At 40.1% G+C, this 24,085-nt stretch overlaps 1 long non-coding RNA gene across 4 annotated transcripts in view; it reads left to right on the top strand.

The window, feature by feature from the left end:
* The window catches only part of LOC138065966 (uncharacterized), a 270,768-nt gene that overhangs the window by 77,513 nt on the left and 169,170 nt on the right, over window positions 1–24,085 (top strand). For 2 of the 4 annotated variants that reach the window (XR_011139030.1, XR_011139031.1), the window contains exon 3: window positions 4,696–4,782. The exons of the other annotated variants lie outside the window; for them this stretch is intronic. This is a non-coding gene — a long non-coding RNA (uncharacterized lncRNA). The remainder of the gene's footprint in view (window positions 1–4,695; window positions 4,783–24,085) is intronic. 4 annotated transcript variants of the gene reach the window in all.

Raw genomic sequence — 24,085 nt, 5'->3', positions numbered from 1 at the left:
TTTGGCCTTTGAATATATATTCCGCAAATAAAATCCCATTTTAAGTCCCCAGCAAAAGAAACGTGAGGATTTAACATTTAGTTTTCATTATTTCATACCTTACTCAAAATGCATTGTAGCTATTGGCTATTGCTGATTTGCACTGCAGTAGAGGTCAAGGCGTGAACAAACAATTCAGTGGCAGAATTTCTCATCGTTTATCTGAGAGAGGTAGGTAGTTGCTCCATGTTAAGGTTGAGCATACTCCTGAAACGTAGAGGAAAGGTAACTTTATAGTAGTTCTGTCTTGCAAAGAAATCACTTCCTTCAAGCCAGTGGGTCTGCAGCTGTGACTGCAGAGGAATGCTTCGATAGGGTCACGTACTGTAGCTCTGAACCTAAATAAAAGAGTTAGCAAGAGTTCACTTGGAGAGGAAACTTCTTAATTTCACCATAGTAAGTATGAGAATCTGTAGAGAAAAACAATAACGCTTTGCTATTTAAATTATTAAAAAAACCCATTAATTCCTGCCCTCCCCCATTCCCTTTTTATTGTACTTTTGGAACAGTAACTAGGGATAGGATTGAGCTAGTTCATGGTGTAGGTCTTTAGTTCCTGGTCTACAGATCAGACTTTTCTTAAAAAAGTCAAATCCTTGACTTATTCACAGTAGTAGAGATGATGTTTGTGAGGAAAACAGAATGTTTCTTGGCAGGTTTCATTGTTTCAGGTGGTCTTTGCTCTGTGCAAAGGAGGAAGGGGTGTTGTGTAGCTGGTTGTGATTGACAGAGCCTGGCACCTCGCTCGTATGTCCAGAGGCTCCAGAAGAGCGTGTGTGTGTTTGGCAACTTGTGTAAGCTATTTTTAATAAATCCTGTGGAAGTGGAAGATTTCAGTGGTGACTCTTCAGCTGGGTACCCAAACACTATCCTCTCATCTCCAAGTTGCTCCTCTTGCTGGGAATGGGTGACAGGGCAGAGGGGCTGCTGGCAGGGGGCTTCCTCACTCAAAAATATTTTCTGTTGGCTGCTGAGGGGTGGGACATGGCTTCCTCCTGCTTGAGCAGTGAGAAGGGACCACCCATTACTGAGGTGGAGTCTGATCCTTCAGAGCACCCCTGTCTCAGTGGAGACATAGTGAGGAGAGGATGGAGGGGGTTTGGTCATGGCAATCTTGTCTTTCCCTTGTGCTTTGGGGTAGCTAGCTTTGGGCAGCGCCATTATCTGAGCAGTCAAAACAATACTTGTATCCATTTCCCTGGGAAGAGAAACAAGGCACTGAAAATCGACTAAGGTGATTACATTGCTTGGTCTGAGAAATCAAACAGTCATCTGATTCTAAAAGTTAAAGCTCTGTATTTGTTTTGTCCCTTGCTCCACCTATACTGTGGATGTGGCCAGTGAATCCTGGTTGGCAGCTTGGTGACCCTCTCAAACCCCTGGCCAGAAAGTGCTCCAGGTTGCCTATCCGGAGCTCTGGGTGTTGAAACTGAGGGAAAAGGAGCCTGTGCATGTACAGGTCTCCCCATAGGGCAGGGGATGCTGCTTAAGTACATGCTCAGTGCCAAGAACTGGGAAGCGTTTTGGATTCTGTAGTATGCTTTTCCTGTTTCTTATTTCTCCCTTCAAATACTTTCCCCTTTGAGGCATGTTTATATGTCTAATTCCAGTATATAGTCACAAAAAATATAACTTGTAAAGGTATTTCTCAATATTTCTTTCATCAAAGGACCACCCTTTATTATTTTTTAGAGGCGGCTAAAAATCCATGGACAATCTATCTTTCAACAGTGGTTTTCATTTACAATCAAATGAGTATCATACTAAACTGTGAATGTTCGTCTACTCCTTTTATTTCTCTCCTGTTTCCTTGCTTGAATGCATGGGAATGTGGTTTCAGTTTTTGTTCTCATGATTATTTTGCAGACCACCTTCTGATGTTGTAGGGACCACCAACGGTCCATAAAGACAGTTGAGGAGCCATGATCTATATAGCATACCGTATGACCTTTTGTTTTTTGTTATACTCTTGCTGCAAAACTGTTTGAGCCAAACGTTTATGATGGTCTTTTGTCAAATATTTACCGTGGCTTTAATTAGTCACAAATTACAGGGACATCCTAAAGGTAGAAACTAGTTGCGTTCAGAAAAAATAAGCATATTCCTTTATATTGACTTCATTTTGTCACTGGATGGCATGGTTTTGTTGCTCTGTATTCAGGTAAACGGCCTGTGGTTTAGAAATGCTCTCTTTCTTACATTCTTCAGTGTCTTCAGTGAAAGAGGTCATCCCATGAAAATTAAAGAGAATCTGCTGAAGAAAATTTGATTTTTCTAAGCACGTTTAGTGGAATCAAACTGTATGGTATTTCTGAGCATAAATTGGCTTCATTTTAGTCTGACTGAATTTCAAAAGCTTGGTATGTTACAAGGTCAGAATTTTAGACCAAAACTGGTTTAGATAATGGTAAAACTATCTTTTTTTTTAATGATCTGTGTTGAGTCTTTCACTGTTGCATTGACCAGTTCACGCTAGCAGGATTTAAACGTGGACAGGGAATTGTAATTTGGGATTTGGGGTTTTGTGTGTGTGTTTTAATCGGGAAAAGCCACTTAATCGCATGAATTCACACCAGGTTTTTAAGTTGTCTTCTGGATAAAATTCATTTATTTTACTAGTAAAAATCTATTCTATTTTTTTTTTTTTTTTAAATAAAAATCCTGCGAAGTCAGTCTGTGCTTTGAAAGTCAAGCTGGGTTCATTCTATTTTACATCTCATCAATCACGGAGTCCCAACCGACCATATTATATTCTAAGTTATACCTGGGTAACAACTCTGTCCTGAAATCATGCTTTCTATTACATCTGGGCTGTGCGGGTGTAATGGAAAGTATGCCTTAGCCAGGACAGTCTTTTGCTGCTGCAGATAATATGAGAGTGAAGGGGCACTGCTTGATGTGTGTAGGGTTTTTTTTTTTTCCTTTTTTTAGAGCTTGGTTTGAGAGCTAATGAATAGTAGGGGTTTTTGTTTGTATTCTTCTCTTTTTTGTAAGAGAGGAGTCAGTGATGAAATAAGAATGTCCCCTGATCATATTAGCTTTCAAGTTATCTCTTAATACAGAATTGCACTTTAAAGCCTTTACCGTCTAGTATGTGGTGAGATTCTGTAAACTATGTTAAGATAATTATATAAAATATTAGTGATGTGAAAGGATGCAAATTAAAGAAAAAGATTGCAAATCTATTTTTTCTTGCATAAGTTAAAGGAACTTCTAATTTTTATGAAAGCTTTCAAGTGTGTATGTTAGTATCAGATAAGCCATTATACATGCTGTAGAAGGTGAGACAAGCATCTGCATGTGGATTCTGTAAGCTTGTTTCATAACAACAATGAAAGGTAATTGAAAGCTATTGTAGCCCCATCCCATAGGCTTAATAGCGAATGATGTTTTGCTAGCCTATTTATTTGAATAGACAGCTGAGCTATCCATGAGAAGTAACTGCATCAAGGCAGCAGAAACCAGAATGTTCCCCTGTGTGTTACAGATTGCTGGGAAATTGGGTAGGACCTCTTGAGAGATTGTATCTTGCGCTTCAGATGAAGATAATTTTATGACATACATAAGGGGGGAAATGTGTGTGATATAGGTGTTACTTACAATAAAGCGTGTTGCTCCTCATGCAATGAGAACCATAAGCATGTCATTATGCCTTTGAAAGAAGTACCTTTTCTGTGCCCTAGAAAGCATGGTTTGTCCGTAAAAGGCTATGGTGTTACGCTAGCAAACATGGAAGTCAATGGCAGGGTATGAAATCTGGAAGGTTAATTTGCTAACTGACTGCATAGTTACTCTTATTAATCAGGGAGATGCCTGCGACTTTAGCATTGCATGTTTCTTCCAATTTAATATTTGATTTAGAAAGAGGAAAGTTTGCGGAGGTATGCTATAATTAATTTAATTAAGTTGCAGAAACTTTTGTTGCTATATTTTAGCACTATTAGCCAAAACACAACTCTGAAGAATGCTGTGTCCAGAATTTTAACTGTGTCTAGAATTTTAAAGTATTCTTTACACAAGGATGTTTTAGGAATATAGAGCTTTCCAAGTGAAATAAAAAATAAAGGAAAAACTTTGAGAAAAGACATATGTTTCACATTTAGCACAGGTCATTCTTTCTGTAAAATATAACCATAATTTGGAACCTCTATTATTTCTTTTCCTGTGAGAACTGAAAAACTTCTCTTTCTGTATACAGTGTGAATTAATATTAACAAGTGAATATATATATATATATATATATATATATATATATATATATATATATATATATATATATATATATATGTGAAAACAGCATAGTTGCCAAATCATTAAACCAACTAGGGATGACCGCTTCTACTTTGATATAGATATTTTTATATATAATGTTGATTTCCAACTATATTATTGTTTGTAAATGCATTTCTTGGGGATTTGATGTTCTCTCAAAGATGAATGTATTACAGTTTTGTTTGAATCCATGAGGAAAAAGTCTAAATAAGAATAGATAGATTTAAAAAAAAAAGTCTTTGAATAACAAATCCTTAAAGCTGCAGTATGAGATTGAGCCCTAAAGTGTTACTGATCTACTTAAGCATACAGGTTGTACTGCTGTGGGATTTAGTGACTTTTTTGCATAGTTTATCATGCTTATATTTCTTTTTAAATGTCTAGGAATTTGCCGGATTTTTTTTTTTTTTGATATGTGATTGCTGAAGCATTTTCGCAGGACGACAGTAATGACTGCTGAACACCCTTCAGGTAAGAAATCAGATCTATGTCAGTCAGTATGGTTGTTCATTAACTTTCCTCGCATTGTTTTGGTTAATTTCCAGTAGTAGTGGTCTTCGATGTTACAGCATCAAAGTTCACTGAATTTAAAATTTAAATAATCTCCTGTCTACATGAATGTTTACGTCTGTGTCTCTAAATAATCATTGAAACAAGTTTTGGGTTGGTTATGTGTGTGTTGTGTGTTTGTGTGTGTGTGTGTCTCTCTCTCTCTCTCTCTCTCTCGATTTGGTAGCTCTAACACCAGATTACATAACATGTTAAATTTGCATTTGATAATCAAAAGATTTATAAAATATGATCTGCCATTTCTAATTTTTCCATCAACTCACCGGCGGCAGCAGAAATTAGTACCCTCTAAGGTATACTGGATTAGTACATCTATTCTGAAAGATTTTTGCTTCTCTTAACCTCATTTTGCCTGCTAAAACGACTTATTCGATTTTCCCCTTATTAAACTCCTTACCAGCAGATACTTTGGTAGTAATGTCCTTTCATCAAGTGAAAAACAGAAGTTTTGTGTGTGCATTTGTAGCTGGTGGACTACCCAGCTGGGGAGATGTTTGACCCTTCAGTGAATTCCCTTCTTCTTTCCCTTGTGATTTGATTTCATTCATTTTACACTTGGATCTCTAGTGGTTAAGACTAGTCTCATGCAGATTTCTGCAGCTTCCGCATGTGTCCCTGTTTCTCAGATGGAGACCTCATAACATTTATTCTTCTAAATGAATCCACTTCTGTAAAAGATCTGTTTCCACAAAGCTCCCACGAACGAGTTGTAAATGTAATAAAAAGAGAATGTGTGCCAACACTGTTTCTTCATACAGAGCAGCAAACTCTTTTCCTCAGATTTGTCATGTGCATGGGTTATCTGATGTTGATAATTACATATCACTGAAGATCTTACAGTTTATCCTACATAATAGCAATTGTTTAGAATGCTGGGAACAAAAGAACTGGCTGCTTGTCCTTACCCTCGCCACTGTATAAAACTTATAATTTCCTCTATTTTTTTTTGAATTTTGTTTCATATTAGCAGTTATGACTCCAGGCCTGAATATGAGGACAATTTAGCTTTTCTCGAGTGGTTTAAGTAACTTGTCTTTTCAGCTTGTACCAATCCAGGTCAGCTTGTACCAGTCCAGGTTATAGTTGCCAAATTGTTGATACCTTAGCGAGTTAACCCAAGTTCTTTAAAACCTACCCAAACTCAAGAAAAGTAAGGTTGGTCTTGATTCAGTTCTTGATCTATCACAAGCTTCCTGGGTGACTATGGACAAGTTCTTTAACCCCTATATGAGTGGGAGGTAAGTGCCTACATACCAACGTGCTTATGTATTTGATTAAAAAATAGTAGGGGTGTAATGTGTCCAGAGTACTTTCTTCAACTCTGAGATCCTCAGGAGTGCACTGAGCTTTCTGTGCCCATGCAGATCACCTTGTTGTGCTGGTAAGGTAGAGCTGCTGGGCAGCTGTTGTTTAGAATTGAAATAGGTTTCTGCCAAAGGTATGTTTCAACTAAAAGCAATAGGCTTGGACTGGTTTATAGGGGCTGATGTTCTCAGTACATAAACGGCCTTTAGTATCTCTGGGCTTCCAATCATCCTCTTTTATAGAACTTTGTAGAAGTATTGTGAAGATAAATAAGTTAGATTTCATTGTGTTCAAGTGGGAGCCAGACATGTATCTAATAGACGTGTGTCTTAAAGAGATGCCTCAAGACAAGAGCAGAAAACCTACAAACTGAGCCCAGCGTGTGCTGTATTCTGCAACTTGCAGGTCATAAGAACATAAACGTAGTGAATGCATCAAAACATCAATGTTGAATGAGACCAAGGGGCAGGGTAAAGCCTAGTCCTTTAGGAAGGTGTAGTAAAATCCAGTCTCAGTGTGACTGATAGCTGATGCCTGGAGCAGAGAGCGGAGCAAGCAAGCACATTGTTGCTTGCTGCCCCAACCACTCGTGATCTGTGCATGAGGAACCTCTGAGCCAGTGGTGGCCCTCTGGTATATAGTAGTCTTGGGTGTACTTTTCCTTCTGCAAAGGTGTCGAGTTACCTTTTGAATGCATATGAATTTTTAGCCTCTGTAATGTGCAGAATTTCCCAAGGGAATAATGTACGAGGCAAGGAAAGAGGGGTTCTCTGGGGTTCACTTTGAACCGCCCACTTGCTAATCTCATTTAATAATCTGGTGACTAGGACCAAGCACAGGAAGAGTCAGGAGCTGCACAGTGTCCTTTCTGCTCCAGTGGGATGGTGGAAAAGGGTGAGAGGTGCTAAGCTTTACAGAAGGAGTCTTTTCAGATAGCTAGGCTATAACCTCTCTGAAATGAAATGAAAGTGGAGGGCGTCTTTGCCTCTTTAATTGCTTCATAATGCATAGGCTCAGGGTAGCTGCAGAGCAGTAATGTCTGCATTGTCTGCTTGTCTGCTTTTCTTTTGCCTTTTCTGGGGGGTAATTAACCACTTTTTTTGGTGGGGAGAACAGTAATTTGGGGGTTGTGTAGCCTTTATATTCTATTCCTCCTTCACTTCCAGAAAAGAAAAAGAGGGTGCTCTGTTTCATAGACCGTGATGCAGTAGTCTTAGCAATTTTTTTCCTGACAGAATTCAAGATTGTGTGGAAGAAACTATCATAAGGTAAAATATGATGGGGATATATACTCAATGGATTGAGCCTCCCAGCAATATATTAAAGCATATTAGAATTAATATGCTTTAATCAGAATTGAACCCTCCCTTACCTGTCTTGTTGTGCCTTTTTTTTCTTCCATTTTAAAGCACTGCTTTCAGGTTCACAGAAAATTTAGGTGGATTAAAAAGAATTACCTGGACAATGTGTTTGCTGCAAAATTATTGTAATGAGGACCTGACTGCTCATATTCCAACTAATATATGTCAAAGATTTGTAAGGAGGTATGAATACTGCATAGATCTACCTGACTAGGTTATATGGTATGTCACAAAAATGTACTGTGCAATATATGTAATATTAACTATTGCAGTAGGATTGCTGAATCGGAAAAGGTTATGGTTATGCAGAAGGTGAGCCTCTTTGAAAAGGTAAAATTTGAACTGAATGTGTTAAGTTTAGAATACAAAATACTTCAGTTTTAACAGTAAAGGTTTTTAAAATTCTGGAAAAATGAGCAAAACTAAATCCTTATCTAAAACCTGAAAGGCAGTCAGAAGAGAATAATTTAGAATTGCTATGATTTTGCTGTTGGCAGAAGATAGTTGGAAGACAGAATTCATGCAGCTGGGTAAAAGTTGGGTTTGTTTATTTTTGTTTTACCCATTTGGTTTCTCTCAACTGTAGTGGAGGTGTTGAGTTTATCTGATCCTGATTTCAGAGCTAACTTCATGTTCTATAGGTATTTCCATTCCATCTGCCCTCATTTCCCTTTCTGTGCCTACATTTTTGGGCAGAAAAAAATAATGCAGCCTTTACTAAGGGTTTCCTCAATGTGCAGTGCCTTCTGTTGAATCATGGTGAGAGGGAAAGCAAATGGGATGCAGCATATCATTTAAGTCTTTCACAGTTGAAGATAAATGCACAGAGTCTGGCTCGTGGAGAAGCACGTCAAAGACTGTAAAGCCAGCACTCTCACTTGATGCTTTTGGGCCCCCTGTTCCTGATGTCCCTGGAAAGTGGGCAAAGGTTTGCCTCTAAATCTCTTATAGGAGGCTGCTAGACACTGAACTTGCCATGGTACAGTACAACCAGCTATTTAATAGGGAAAGAATGAAAGTGAAAAGCCTTGACTACCATGCAAGAATGGTGGTTGAAGTGTTTTCTTACTGCTTTAAGTTTTAAAGAAAAAAAAAAAGAGAGAGAGGGAGAAGGAGCAAGCAAACCGTCTGCTGCGCTTGCCTGCACGGGAAGGAGCGGCTGAGAAAATTCTGTTATTAATGTTTGGAAGTGGAGAAAGTGAGTTGGCCAATTTGATTAGACTAAAGAGAGTAAAGTTTATCCACAGATCATCTGCATGCATGTGAATATATGGAGGTGGATTGTTTCTTGCCAGAGACTTGTATAAAATTGAAAAAAATGGAGCAGTTCTGTAGCAGGATATGACTAGACTGTAAACTTTGGCAGGACTCTAACATCTTAATGCTTCTTGAGACTCTGGCAGTACTTTTGTAAAACTGTGATTCTGGAATTGGAATACATGAGAATTTTTTTCTGTATTCTCCTTCATGCTAATTAAGTGAAACAGTAGGTTTTACATTTGTCCAGAAAGAGGTCAAAGCAAGCAAAAAAAATCTGAGAACAGAGGAACAAGGATAAGTAATGAGCCAATTTTTCAAACTGGCAATGACATACCAAGAGTTTGGAAAAAATACACTTGCAAGCTTCCTTTATTATTATAACCTCTTGAACAGAATAATCCAGTCCAAATAGCTATAAACGCTTTCCAATAGAGGAATTTATGACCTAGTTTCTGACTAAAGTGCTCACAGTATCACAGTGTGTGGAAAGAACTTAAATGAAGATGCTGGTGGCAGTGCCTCTGGAACACCATATTAGAAACTTGGTGTATTTAGGCATTCCCACCCTTGGCAAATACTTGCTAAGTGGAATCAAGTGGAGTCAACTTCAGACAATTTTGCAGGAGACTTAGTCATTTAAATGCCTGGGTGGGAAGCAGACTTTTCATAAGATGTCTGCTGTGCGGGTGTGTGGTTTTTTTTTTTTTTTCAGTGAAATACTGTTTGGAAAAATAATTGTTTTAGCAGTTATTTCAACAGGAACTCAGCAATTATAGATAGCCTTTCTAGATCCTGTGCTGCTCTAAAGCAATGAAGGAAAAAGGTGCATTTAATATCTGTTGACAGCTATAAATCTGTTTTGAGGAGGGATGGGGAAAACTTTGATTAGGCTTTTCTGTGACTAACCTGGTGGTTCTCCCTTCAAGCCATGTCTCCTGATTGGGAGGAGGTCTTACTGGCAGCCAGCTGGAGGTAGAGCAAGAGATGAAGGGGTAGCAGAGAGAGACCGTGGCCAGATGTAGGGCAAGGTGTGGTGAGGAGAGTGTTGTGGAGCAGAAATAGAAATGTTGAATACTTGTAATTTAAACAGCAACTTCTTTTATGTTGGAGAAGCGTTTCTCTTGCTTCTGTATGCCCTTGCAGCAGCCATCAAAAAAAAAAGAAAAACTTCAGCTAGCTGGCCTGGTGAGCAGCTGGCTGAAATGGCTGCTTGGTCGTGGGGAGGAAGTAACCTGGGAAAGTAGACCAGCTCTTACGAGTTGGGGGAATGGAAGCTGCTGTTTTCATTTCCTACTTTTCCTGGTTTTCCTGTGACTTGCTGTGGTGCCACTGAAACCACGGGAGCTGAGCTAATTGCCATCAGCTGTGGTGGCGATCAGCAGAGCATACTCCTTCCTTCTGCCTTTGCGAGCAGGTCAGGAGAGATCCCGAAAGCCAAGGTTTGGGAGTGATTCATGTCTCGGCCAAGAAGAATCTGAATGCTGTTGAAATAGGTTAAATGTGGTGAGCGTGGCAGTAGTTATAGTTAAAATTCTTGAAGTGTTTCAATTAAAATTTTTTTATTATTCCAGTTTCTTATAACTCCCTGAAATGCTGGTGTCTCCAGTTGAAATTTTCCAGACTTGATCTTGGCCTGACAGTGACCTTTCTTCCCATTTCTTTTTTATTTCTCTTTTCTCTGTGGTATTGAGTGAATATGGCTTGGGCGTTTTATTTTTAATGAGAAGGAAATAGTAGAAAAAGGCACTTCAGCTATTACTTTTAAAGCTCTGAGACTGAGCAGCTCAAGTGGTACGGCTGTTTGAGAAATGGTGAGAATCATCAGAAGTGCTTTTTGAATCTGATCAGAATCTGTGAGAGAGGGCACTCAAAGGGCTATCAACTTTAGGGCTTAAAATTTAACTTTCTTTCCATCATGCACATGCTTTATGCTACCACAAAGTATCACGTGCAGTTTTTCTGGCCTGGTCAGGGAGTCAATTACTTTGAGTTGAATAAAGCAGTAGCCCTGGATGAAGGAGCAGTAGCTGTCTAGATCCGTTTTTCATTGGTTTCTTTGACCCTGGTGAGATACAGGCTCATAATTCAAAAACAGTCTAGCTCAGCCAGTGAGTGCTACATTGGGACCTGTAAGTGCAATCCATTTGGGCACTCTTTCTGTCCCAACCAGAATTTAATTCAGGTTGAAAATGTGCAAGCTTTGAGAAACTCTTCTCTCAGAAAATCTATTAAAAATAGAACTCAATTTTTAAATAATCTTTTTGACCAGCTCTACTCAAGCTGAAGGCTACAGTAGTTTAGAGCAGAGCCAGGCTCTCTTACAGAGAGGGAGGGCGTTTACACCTGAGATGGAAAGGGTAGAAATAAGTTGTGTCCCTGTAAATTGATGGTATTAGCATTATCTGTTTATTAACTTATCTGGACACTACTGGTGGTGCTGATAAACAGCAAATTGTGGGTTTTCACTTCACTTGTAAGATATGTAAATGTCATGTGCCTGTCTCTTGGCCTACACAAACCCAATTTTTACCTTAAAGGTCTGAATTTTTGCAAATGATGATCAATGTAATGAAAAGTATATAAAATACTAAAATTTTTCTTTTTAGTTCTAGAAATGGCTCTTTGTCTCTTTTTATGCTCTCTTCTGTTCTATGGGAAGTATCAGTTAAGTGTGTATTCACGAATCTTCTGTTTCTGTTGTTAAATGGAAGTACCAGTCCCTTGATGAATATATATGCGTGACTTTGAAAGTTGCAGGGCAGCAGAACACAAAGGGTGAGAATAGGACTACAAACAAATCGTGTAGAGTTGTACTCCTCTCCTGCGCACGCTTGTGTGCCCTTTAACTTACATTTTTAAGTGAGTTTTGCTAACTTGGAACCTCTATTGCCAATCTTGAAGAGGACTGTAGCAACTTTCTTCATTGCCTGAAATAAACTTGCTCTGATCCCTGCAAAATTGCCCCTTCCCTGAGCTCCTGAGAGTGCTACTTCTACACTGCTTCAGCAGCACTTGAAGCCACTGGGTAAAAGCACAATGACCAAGGCATAAACCCAGGTTTTGTGTGTCAGTGCAGAATACTTTTTTTTTTTTTTTTCTTATTAGTGAATGGAACTATGCGTATGGCTTTCTTAATTCGTTTAGGTCTTATTTTGACTTTTTTCCCTCCACCTCTTCTTGTATGCCGCCATGTTAGTCTGCTTGCCCTTCTTTGTATTTGTTGTTGTTGTTAGTCCCCCTCTTTTTTTTTTTTTCCTCTACCTCCAAAGACAATGTCTAAATTTGTTTCCTGAGGATGACTCATGACCTGGAAATGAGAACACACTGTTAAAGTTGTTAATGCTTCTTTGGGACCGTGTTCATAGTAATAAAACTGAAAACACAGTAGAGGCAATTTTAGTTTTCAGTGCACTGTTTTATTTGAAAGGTGACTACTAAAATATAGTATTTCACACTAAAAAATATAACCTGCACATCAGCAGCATTTCTTATGTAAACTTAAACAAAAGAACGGTCCTTGAGCAGCACTGTGATTGTTAATACTGAATCACTGCTGATGCTTAGTGACTCTAAATCCTTGACAGTGGTGGGAGCAGTTTTGAATTGCATGTCCTCATGATCAGTCTGGATAGCTTCCTGCCTGCTACTTTGTCAGAATAAGTAGTTGCCCAGAGCAAAAATGTTTGTATTTGTTGAATGCTGGAGCAATTCATTTCAGGGCTTGCAAGTTACACAACAGAACCTGTTATGTAGGGTTCTTTTGGCCCAAATTAAAAGAAACTTGTTTTATGAATTCCTGCTCCTTTTGTTGCCTGATTTCTGTGGCTTCCTCGTGGTTAACTCTTCACAAAGCTTTACTAGCCTAGCAGAGGCAAGGCGGGGGTACCACTGTATTGCTTTCCTTACATGGTTACGTTGTTAAAAGTAGCATATAAAAGGAAAAAATCTTGAATTCAAAGGACAGGAGAGGAGCTGTGTCTCATCCTCATCTTCTGAGAAGCGTCCAAATCCTGGGGAAGTGTTAAATAATTTGAGGAGGAGACTGACAAATTTGTGCATTCCAAGCAGCGGTGAATCCTGTATCGTCCCTGTTAGAAAGAAATCAGTCAATTTATATGTATTTATTCTCATCTGCATTCCTGAGCTACCAGTACTTTGTACATTGAATAAGTCCGGCTTGGGAATTTAAGAATTGGTCATTAGTAGGGAAGTCCTGTCATAACCATTTCCACCTTCTACCTAACAACCTTAATCCAAACCCATCCGCTGCACAGCAGGGTGAAACACTTCAAGGTAAATCTTTAACTTATGTCGAACTGTTGCAAAAAAGCCCAGTCTAAAACTATAACTTTAAACAAAGTTGCTCTGTGTTGCCAGTTTATATCTTGAGAATGGAAGGGGCTGTTACTTTTAAATCTCAGCGAGCAGATTTTGATGGGATTTGTTCTGCTCTTGGGAATCTGTTCCTCAAGGGGTGGAGTCCTTCTAGCCTCTTGCTGAGGGAGCAGCAACCTTTGTAACTGTGTCAAGCCTATCTGTCCACTAAAACTGTGGAGCCTGTTTTCCAGGGAAAATTGTGGATTCTGCGTTCTTTTAGGTCTCCTGAGACGTGACAACTGACTAAAACAGAATCACCTGGTACAGGCCTAATAAACTGCAGATTCAGAAATCAAAATACAGTCTGTTTTTAAAGCCAGCCCTGCTCATCCGAATATGACCAAGCAATACATGGTGTGGCGTTGGCAGCAGGTGGTATCTGCAATTGCAAATGTTGTGGGAACATGAGAATCAACATACAAGAAGTTTTAGGTAAAATTAAATGATCAAAATCTCTTTGAAGAGAACAAATGTCTTTTTTAATGATGATTACCTTATGATTTTAGTCAGTAACTGAAGCCCCCTGGTTTTAGGTTTGCTTTCTTCTATTCTATTTTTGGGCTCCTACTCTCAGGTTAGTTTATGAAAAGCTTATGAAATATAAGCCTATACTTTCTCCAGCAATATTTAAATGAAGGCTCAATTTTTTTTAGTGTCCAGACATCTCTCATTTTGCAATTTGTGGCCTAACATATCCAGGTTCTGCACTTGGGTGAGTCTGCTCTTCCAGTGCTACAGTTCGACTCTGGTTCACTTTGTTAGTTGTAAAATAAATTAGATTATTAATAGGGAATGTGAAGCTAATTTTAACATATTTTATGTTCGGTGATTTCTTCACTGGTCTTTTCTTTGTAATCTTCACCTTAACTTTAGGCATAAATATTCAGCCATCCAGAACGGGCTCTTGAGATTTCAGTGAAGAAAAGTCTGTCTGTCATCTTGGAGTATTTGAAAACTGCCTGGTCATCCTTTAACCTATTTGGTCAAGCTTTAAGGGGGGATTTATAGTCCTAACTCATTTCTTGCAAGAGTTTCCTGTTTTTTTTATTATTAAAGATTTCTACTGTGAGGAATTCTTCAGAAAAACTTGGCATTAACTCCTGAAATACATACTTGCTAAGCCCTCTGGCTTTGTTTCCCCAGCTCGCATGCCCCACCTCTCATATCGATGCTGTGTAAGCTAATAAAAGACACCCCAAATGGAAAACCTGATATGGGGCTGGGGGGAGTTCCCTGATGGAGTTAAAGCAACTCCCACAACTCGTGGCTGACTGAAAGCCACTGCTGTTCTGCTCGGGAGGAATCGGAAGAGCACAAACTTTTTGCTGGGAGGAGGAAGGGGCGGGGGGGGGGAGGGCAAAAATTAAATCACATAAAATCTGCCCCAAGTACCTGACCTCCCTCCCCCACCTTCTCAGGCCTTTCTAAGGTTATAGTAATCCTCCTGGCTTCTGTTTCCTCCACGAGAAAAAACATACAAGCTGTCCCCTTGGAAAGTGTCCTATCTTGCAGATGCGCGCAGTGCCGGAGACGATGGCCCTCTCCCAGGCAGACCCCCCTTGGGCCAGCTGCCGAGCTCTAATCTTTTCTGGGCGCGATTGGAAATGACTTAGTGTTATCGCACTACTGTGCCATACAGTCGGGTGGTCTTTCTCCTGATTTTTGGGGGATTGGTATAGAGAAGGCGTATTGCAGATTGCGTACCATTGTTTTTGGATGTTGGGTGACTCATTGCTTTAGTTTATACATTAACTGAAAATTAAGTTCGAAAGCCTAAACTTGTTGTTTCAGGATGCTTGAAGTCATCTTTTGGTCGCAAGCAGCACATAGGCTCCTTTGTGGGGAAAGGCTAAGCTGGTGTGGAAACACCCATATTTTGTAAGGAAGCGAAGAGGATGATGACTTATTTCTTCAGGGAAGATCAGCATGGCTCTGTTGCAAGGGTGCGGGGGGTACCGTTATGTATCGCTGCCCTGAACAGACTGATAGGAAAAGCTGAGCCTCTGCTGCGTGCCCCGGCATTGATAACTGCTGCATTTGGCTGATATGGGGAGTGAATTAGAAAATGTTTGGTGTCTTTACTGAAAAAGCAACAGCTCATCTGCTACACTAAACACAAAGAGGCTGAGGAAGGCCTCCCGGCCTGGGGCTTTTCAGGCGCAAATGAGCTAGCGCGAGGGCAGACCTGGGGAAACCCGTCGTCTGGGAAGAGGGAAATGGGAATTTTGCCCAGGTCAAAGCGGACACAAGCAGCAATATTGCCTTGTCTGTAGGTTTGTGTTGCCGCTGCCTGATAGAAACGGCGCCCGCTTGGGTGCCAGCACCGCGCTTCCCCTGCGCGAGCCGAGTAGAGAGCGGATGCGGTGCTTTCCCAGGACAGAAGTGTCGGAGTGGGAGATTTGTGTGCAGTTCAGCCTCTCTGGTCGGACCACCCTTGGGCAGGCAGATTACAGTCAATTGGGGCTACGTTGGTGGCAACGCCGAGTCTCTGCTGTTTGTAGGTTCAGATATGCCGGAGATTAGGCCTGTTTCAAGCAGTCTCTTTCATGGCCGTACCCTTTCTCTGATCCCAATCATTAAGAGATTAGGTTTCTTGAAATATCAGCATTTGTTGGCCCCCCTGGCTGGAGCAAACCACTTAGCCTACAGATGCGGGAATGCTTGAATAGTTTTTCAGTGTGAAAGAAATGCTGAGTTTCTAATGTATATAATTTATACAGTAGAATAGTCTTTTACCTGCAGAGCGCTGGTAAATGCTTTTTTTTTGTACTGTGGTCAAGGGCATTCACTGATAAGCTGGCATTTAAAAAAAAAAAAAGAGGCAACACAGCAACAGTAGGTGAGCGAATACAATAAAAATAGGCATAAGCAGAGTGCTGACTTCTCAGAGCTTCCCAAACATTAGCACACTGGCTCCAAAATTTTCTTTCTTCTTTGGAGGCAATATTGTAAGTTTTGAGTCTTATATTTTTTGGAATAGGGAGATTGTTTGTTTGTTTTTGGAGACTTTTTCCCTCCCCTGAGTATAGGTCATGTCATTCACAGTGTCTCCCATTTCAAACACTGGAGTCCCTTGCAAGTCAAGAAGTAAATTCAATACTTTTTCTATATCTTGAAGAAACTTGAATGGATTTAAGATAAAGAGCCTTTGTCATAAGAAAAAGCTCCGTACCTACCGTCCCGAGATTTATTAAAAATAATGGCAGGCAACGTGGAGAGCTTTTGATTCACGTGCTGCTTTTTCTGAGAAAGATTCTGTAAATAACCAAAAGCGCTGGCTTCTAGAAAACAAGGCTTGTGATGCTGTGGTAATCAGGGATTAGGTCAAAACTTTGGAAAGGAATACAAAAGGTAGCACAGATGCTTGCGTTTGGAGCTGAGCACTGCTCATCTTAACTGATTTGCACTGGTAAAAATAGAATTTCAATACAGATAAACACTACAACATTTTACCACCATAAAGAAAAAAGTCAGAACTCTGGGTTCTCTATGTGAAGCCAGTTCCTGGACAGTGGGTCTGGGTCCTTCGCATAGCGCTGTTGTAGCAGAAGATGGGTGGGAGTTCCCTTGATTTTTATGTTTTCAAATAAGGAACTAGCTCTGGATGGGTCTGGATTTCTGCAACCAAGAGACAAGCGCTCATGATAAAACCTTCACGTGGGCAGAGCTTTTGTGCAACTTGCTTATCTGATTAGGGAAACGTCTGATAACTCAAGACTAGTATTTTGAATAGCTTTCACGTTCTGGTTAACCCTGTTGGTTCTCACTGTTTTGTCAGTTCTTACTGAAAAATCAAAAAACGTGCCACACCATGCTATGCCAACAGCATAAACTGTACTTGTCTCTTTTGTAGAGATGGTTCATAAGCAAAGCCATAATAGGTACTGAATGCAGTGACACTTTAATCCTTTGTTTATCCATAGGAGAGAAACTAGGCTAGCATAGTTCCTTTAAGAGTATTCTGTGCCTTAGGATGGTAATAAGATAATTCGTTATCACATACAGTCATCTTGAATCTTATTCTAATTGTGATAATATTTTCCATGTAAATAATGATAGAATGTGCATGAAAATTATATCCCTTTTCCTGTTTGTCTTATTTTCTCCAGTTAACGTGCAAAGGCACGTTTTCCTTTTGGCTAAAAACTTTCTTCTTCAGTTCTACTTTTTGTTATACCTCTGTGGATTTGAGCAGTTCTGCTGTTTTCTCTGCGAGGGACTTGAATTTTTTGGCTTTTACAACCGAGAGGAGACTCTGACCCATAGTTATACAAAAAGCATACAGGAGAAAAAAACAAACCAAATACATTTGACACTTATTTTAAATATCTCAGACATTTAATACACAAGAATTACTATTTTAAGTATGCTTCATTTTCAACTGCAAATCCTCCCACATAATTTACTTTAAGTTTTAAGGCAGCTGTGATTGCTTTCCTTCCCTTGCAGCTGTTCCCTTTTTCTTGACAATTAGACTGACTGAAGCAGTTGGTCTAGACATTGTTGGTTTAGTTCAAGGGGAACTTGCTCACTGATCTCTGAGTGTTAACCATAGACATGTGTGCACACACATATACCTACAGTATGTGATACATACATTAAGAGTTTACTCCGTCATGTGATTTGGTCTACAAAGCCAAGCAGGAGGAAAAGGCGGTTTTTGCAGGAAAATCTCACCAAATACAATTCTCTAAAACTCCAGTTCCACTAACAGTTTGCATCTGGCTGCGTAGGGAGGCAAGTCAGCAGTTAAGCCAAGCAAAGTAAGAACTGGATTGGAGCAGTTTGCATTTTCCTGCACTTGAAATTCTCCTGTTTAACTTTACAAGTGGAGTGGAAACTTAAAACTCACAGTAGAAGGAGCGCTCTCCAAACCGCACTGTCTGATGTGGATCCTCAAACCAAAAACTAGCTGTTACCAGGTGGCTGAAATTTGCACCATGACCTGGAGGGCTCTGGTGTGGGCTGGTGCTGGGCTGCGCTGCGTGAGCTGATATCCGGGCAGGGTCACTTTCTGTGCGTTTGTGCAGGAGGGGCAAGGGATGCAGGGACTCTAAAATGACTAATCAATTTAAAAAAAAAATTTTTTTGGGGGGGGAAGAAAGTAAGAAAGTATTTAGTAAAGTTGCCTTTAACGTAGGTGCCATACTAGAGGAGGAAGTACAGTGATATTCAAGCATTAAATTGGCTTGAACACGATGCAGTACAGCTTGTCTTAAGTGAGTAAGGCTGCTCTGAGTATGCTCTGCCCTGCTGCAGCCAAGGTCAGATGCAGGTCGGGGGTGTATGTGTGCGCAGGATATCTATAACAGTATATATCAATATATATCAGAAGCATCTGCAGGCTCTAGAGCTTTGCCAGTATCACCCAAATGACTTGAAACACCACTAAGCTTTAAAAAAAAAAAAAGCAAACAACAAACAAACCTTTCTCATAGTGTTGGCTGTTCAAGTGTATAATGGATATTCGTAACTGAAACATGAAAGTGTACACAGTAATTAAAACACAGAGCCAGAAGAATTAGACAAATTTGGCAAAAACGCCTGAGAAAAGTGTCTGCTTTAGCTGTAGATATAAATGAAGCAGTAGCCAAAATTACTTTCAAAGGCTTTAATTGCATCTGTTTTAATTTAGGATTTAAAATGCAGTATATTGTTTTTTTAATACAAGTTTAATGCATGGTTAATCTGCTGATTGGAATATCCTTCCAGTAGGAACAATGTAGTTGGAGTGGGATAATTGGCAACTTCCATTTTGATCTCAACTTATCAGTCTCTCACAGGGCATGTTGTCCAGAATTGCGTGTTTTCAATATACATACAACGGATGGTGGATCTCTTTTTAAGTTGATTTTTGAGTACATTGTTATACAATAAACTGTTCATGATTTAGATATGTAAAACAGTCATCAAGTAGGCTTTTCTATAATCTTTTTCCTGGAATGCACACAGTAGGATGTGGATATAGTATTTTTCAAAGTATTCTAAAGTAGATTGCTTATAAATGAGAAGAATAAAATGCTTGAGCTAATTCAATTTTTTTCTTTAATTAACCTTTTCTAAGTAAGAAAATGACCTTGTGAACTCTCTCTCTTTTGTTCTTTTATTTATTTTCTTAAAACACACACACACACACACACACACACACAAAATCTATACTGCCTAAGAGGTGGAACGGTCACTTATATCACTACAGAGTGCACTCAAACTGCTACCAAATCAGAAGGCAAAGTCTGGGAAAGGCAGGAGTTGGCAGTCTTTCAAATCTGGCTGCTCAGAAAAAGGATTTTCGTTGCCATTTGAAAAATTAAAGCCCCTGTATAAGTCAGTAGGTTCAAATGATCTAGATATGAAGGATTTTGGAAGATTATCTAAACGAATTTCTATTGCTACTGGCCACTATTTTGGATGAGTTGTGATATAAATTGTGGGCTGAGCAAGAGAGGCAGGGAGAGAAGGTAGTCTGTGTGTCCCATTTCCTCCCACCCCTAAAAAAAAAAAAAAAAAAAAAAAAAAAAAAAAAAAAGGCAGGGGAAGGGGAACCAGTAATTATTGCTTAGTGAGCTTCAGTTTTGGTCCTCATGTAAGCACATACGCTAATAAATAAGACAGTAAAATTTAAAAAAGAGCTTTTATATACTTAGATAATAGAATCGCAGGTGATATTGCGTAATCATGGGTTTAATTGTGTAAAGGCATAAATCAGGCTAGAAAAGCTAGAAGGCCCTTTTTGTCAGAACTGTGGTACCAGTAGCTGAGGAGATTGCAGTTCATACTGATTTTGTACTTGATTTTGAGGGGGTAACGTATGTAATACTGTCTTGTGAAATCTTATTTAAAAAGTAATTTTAATTGACTAGTCCGTGGGAGTTGGCACATTGACTGAAATTGAAAACTGACAAAAACAAAACTAAGTAAAACCCCAAACCCAGAAACAGAAGGTAGTTATATATTGTGCTAGGCAGCATTATCAAGTGGGCATTATAAGGCTTTTTCAATCTGATTTTAAGTTATCTCAGTACAGGAAATGTGGCGTACTGATGCACAGTGACACACTCCACGAGTTCTCTTGCACTCTGTCGTATTTGCTTCCGCACAGCAGGATAATGAGCTCTTCACAAATCGTTTCCGCCCTTGCTGTGAGCAGGATCTGAGGCTGTATGTTTTTAGCATGGTGTTGGGTTTGTCAGAGAAATGGCTGTGCCAGTGGTTTCAGGATCAGGTCTTTGAGCAGAGCTTGGTCTATTTTGTGCATGCATGTTAGGAGCGTTACTTTTCCAAAGCAAACATGAGAGTCAGAAAAGCTGAGGTTATTGTGTAATTATGCGATTGCCAAGGCTTAGGTCTGTAAAATAGGTAGATAAATAAGAAAACCCCACCAAATGTCATGATACTTCTGATAAAGTCGTGAGTACTTGGCAGTGCTGTGCCTTGTTGTGTCGTTCATCCCATGAGGTATTTGTTAGCATAAGAATGAAGTGATAAGGGTGAATTTTGAGTTTGTTTTACACCTTCTCGGTATTTCAATAGCTGCAGGTAGTATCACTGTGCAAGGCTACCACTCCGTAAGGCAATCATTGCTCTGCTATTACTAAAAATGTAGTTGTGTTACCAATAGATACTGCCTGTCATAGTTTCCAAAAACGGCTATTATTCTGTTGTCTTCCCTTCATGCCCTGTAAGGGAGATGTTTACTGTCACTACTTCAGGTTAAAAAAAAAAAAAAAAAGTGCTGTGGAAAAACTGAAAAGCTGCTATGACTTCACTGACTTGTTCTGCCTCTTGTTTTCTGAGGACACTTCCAAACTATGCACTATACTACAAAAAAATTGTTTGAGATACCAGAAGTGGTGAAGCAATGGTCAAAATGGGGCCTAGTGACTTTTTTTTAGTCTTGTGCTGTATTTGGATTTATTTTTGTTAGCTGATGGAGATGTAGAGACCTGGAAGTTTGTACTACTCTGAAAGTAATTATTTAGGAAAGGCAGAGGAACAGTGATAGAAAAATGAGTTAGAATAACTCTCTGGCTGTTGAAGTGCAGGTCTGACCTAAAATCAGGTGATGTGACTATTAGCAATGAAAGGCAGAAAGCAACAGCTGCCTGCCTCCCCTTCTAATGCCCAAATCCTTAATATATTGCCTTAGTCCAGTCCCCTGAAAATCAAAGCCACTATAGTACTATACATTCTCAGATAGGTTCCTCAGCAAGGCGCACCTTTGAGAAGAATATATCTAGTTCATCATCATAAAGCCCGTTCTCCCCAAAACCAAAATCTATTTGAAAGCAGCTAGAAAAAAAGCCATAAGCAAACAAACTAGAGTAGACTCAAAGGAATGAACAAAGACCATAAATAAGACAAAAATAACAACGAAAACAAAACCCCAGAACTCCTCAAATTTGTACACAGCTCTCTTCTTGCCTGCTGTGTCCCACCTCCTGAACGGTGGCTGCCTGAGCAGATGCCAGCTGTTCCGGGTCCAGGTGTCCCTGCATCGAGGGAAGCTCTCGGTCCCCTTTGTGCCATGCTGTGCCCCCAGCTACTGCATCTCCTCTCCACCTCCGTGCTCAGCTGCTCCCTCTGCTCTCTGGCCAGAGAAACCAGTACAAATCCAAAGGCTGTGTGGCACAGGGGAAGGGTGAAACCCACCTCAAAGCCTAGCTGCAGAGCTGGGCAGGTTACTGGAATTTGGCAGAAGGCTCTGAATTTTGTCCTCGCTTGCATATTGAAAAGGTTGATGTGTCCCTTTCAGGAAAAGTAACCCCAAATCCTCATTTCTCTCCTTTATTTCCCTTAGGAAAAGCAAGCAATGCCAGAGCTGGCCACGTGATTTTGCACGTATTTGAATGTCTAATAAAATGCACTGCTGCAAAATGCATATATTTTCCAGCTGGCTGACTCTGCATGATGTTGAAGTTAAGGAGTGTCCTCACACTGGCTGATTGGTTGCGATACCCTCAACGGGTGGCGCTCAGACCCATGACAGCAGACTGTTGGTAAATAGGTGCACTATGCAGCCAGCACCCTCCAAAAAAGGGAGAGACCTGGGAGATTTGAAGCTATAAGAAACAGGAGAATCTATTGGTCAGAGGTTTTGGGACCTAAACGTGTAGAGGTTGTACCTCCTTTATGCTGCCTCCAAACACACAGAGGCCATCTAGTATGTAGAGCATACTGCTGCTGAAATGGGAAGTGGGAGCAAACAGCAGTGTCTGGCCCGGACAGGGAGTATGTGCCCATTGCTTGCACCAGCTGATGCCACGAGGATCCCATTGGGAACGATTAGCTTCCTTCAGCAGTCCAAGGCTGCGTTTTGGTGGTGGCCCTGGTATGTTCTTGTGTGAGCGCCTGGATCGCGTGCTGCGCTGTGTGTGGCCTCAGAGCTACTCGTTCCTGCCCTGCGACATGGGTACTTTGTTTTTTTTGTGAGGAAAAATTTCACAGGTTTGGACAGGTGTTTGCCTCTTTCTCCTGTTCCTCTTCTCACCCACCATCTCCTCCTTCCAGGATAATACTGGAAGTGTTTGAAATGACTGTCTTTGGTTGGTGTGGTGTGTTTTTATGTATGCGTTTATTTACTACTTCAGCTGCAGGTTTTAAGGAACCTCTGCTTTTCTTGTAAAAGCCGTAGCTGGTTTACGGCAAGCAAAAGCAACGCTTTGGCGTGTGCTGCCCAGAGCCTGTGCCTGTGTGTTGGTGTCCGGAGGGCCACAGGACAGGGTCGGTGTTATCCCTTCCTTATACGTGTGTTAATCTTAACATGAAGTCATGATAGACCTCACATGCTGTTCCCTTGGTCTACTTTGGTCTTTCTGTCTCTAAATCTAAAGCACAGTTTTCGGTTAAAGTGAGTATTAGTCTCGTTCTTGACCTCTGTACGATCAGGTGCGTAACCTGCGCTCCCCTGCTTGCATGTGCTTGCTCTTCCTGGCCCCTTCGCATGGGTTTTGACATGACTGCATCTGAACAAGCAGGGTGTGGCTAAATGTATTTTAATAGGTAAAGTAGCAAATTAAGAAAAAAACTATTTCTACCCAGTGGTGGTGGTGTTATTGCAGTGGTCTGTAGATGTGTAAATTGAAGATCAGGATCCTTTTTTGCTGCTCACTGTGTATGAAGCAAAACCACAGACCATGTCCACAGGAGCCTAAACTTTTATCTGCCAAATAGAGCAGACTGCTGGCTGATCTGCTAAACTTGTTTTTTTAATAGCGTGCGCTATAAATTTTCTGCGTCCTTCTAATTTAAGATTGTTATTGAAGTCTTAGGTGTTCCCCCCCCCCCAATAAAATAAAATCCCCCAAGCAATCCCTGCCCCTTCACTTCTTTGAAAGGCACATCTGCCGTTGCTGAGAAAGTATGATGTAAGGATAAAGGATAATCTGCTGCAATATTGAAATATGTAATATTAATAAGCTCAAAGGTCCTCTTCTCATTGAGTTGTTTTCTCTGCTTACCTTGCTTTACCTGTTACTGCGTTACAACTTGCTGTACAGACGTGCTGGGCATAGGTAGTCTTAGGCAAGGAGCAAATAACTGTACTGTGGTTGTAAGTTATATCTGATATTTATGTTGACTGTTCTGTATCTTTAAAAACCAAAACCTGTTATCATGGTATTAATACTGTTGTAGAAGCATGTGTGAAAATAGTTCCTGTACATCCAAGAAACACTGGGACGTTCATGCCTAAATCTTTGCTTTCTCAATTATCAGCTTTTTATGTTAGTGAAACAGAAGTTGGTGCAGCTGCCTAAGCTGAGCAGAGCTTGCTGATCTCAATGAACTTTTGGGGCGTAGAATATAAACAAAAAGAAGTCTGAAATAGAAATATTCTAACTGCCTAAGAAATAACTAATATCTAGTTAAAATCACACGTATGAAAAGGCCGCTAACTCAGGCCT

The sequence above is a fragment of the Struthio camelus genome, chromosome 2 (assembly GCF_040807025.1).
Source record: "Struthio camelus isolate bStrCam1 chromosome 2, bStrCam1.hap1, whole genome shotgun sequence".
Lineage (NCBI taxonomy): Eukaryota > Metazoa > Chordata > Aves > Struthioniformes > Struthionidae > Struthio > Struthio camelus.
Note: the sequence above shows the minus strand (reverse complement) of the source record. Positions and strands in the feature narration are given on the sequence as shown.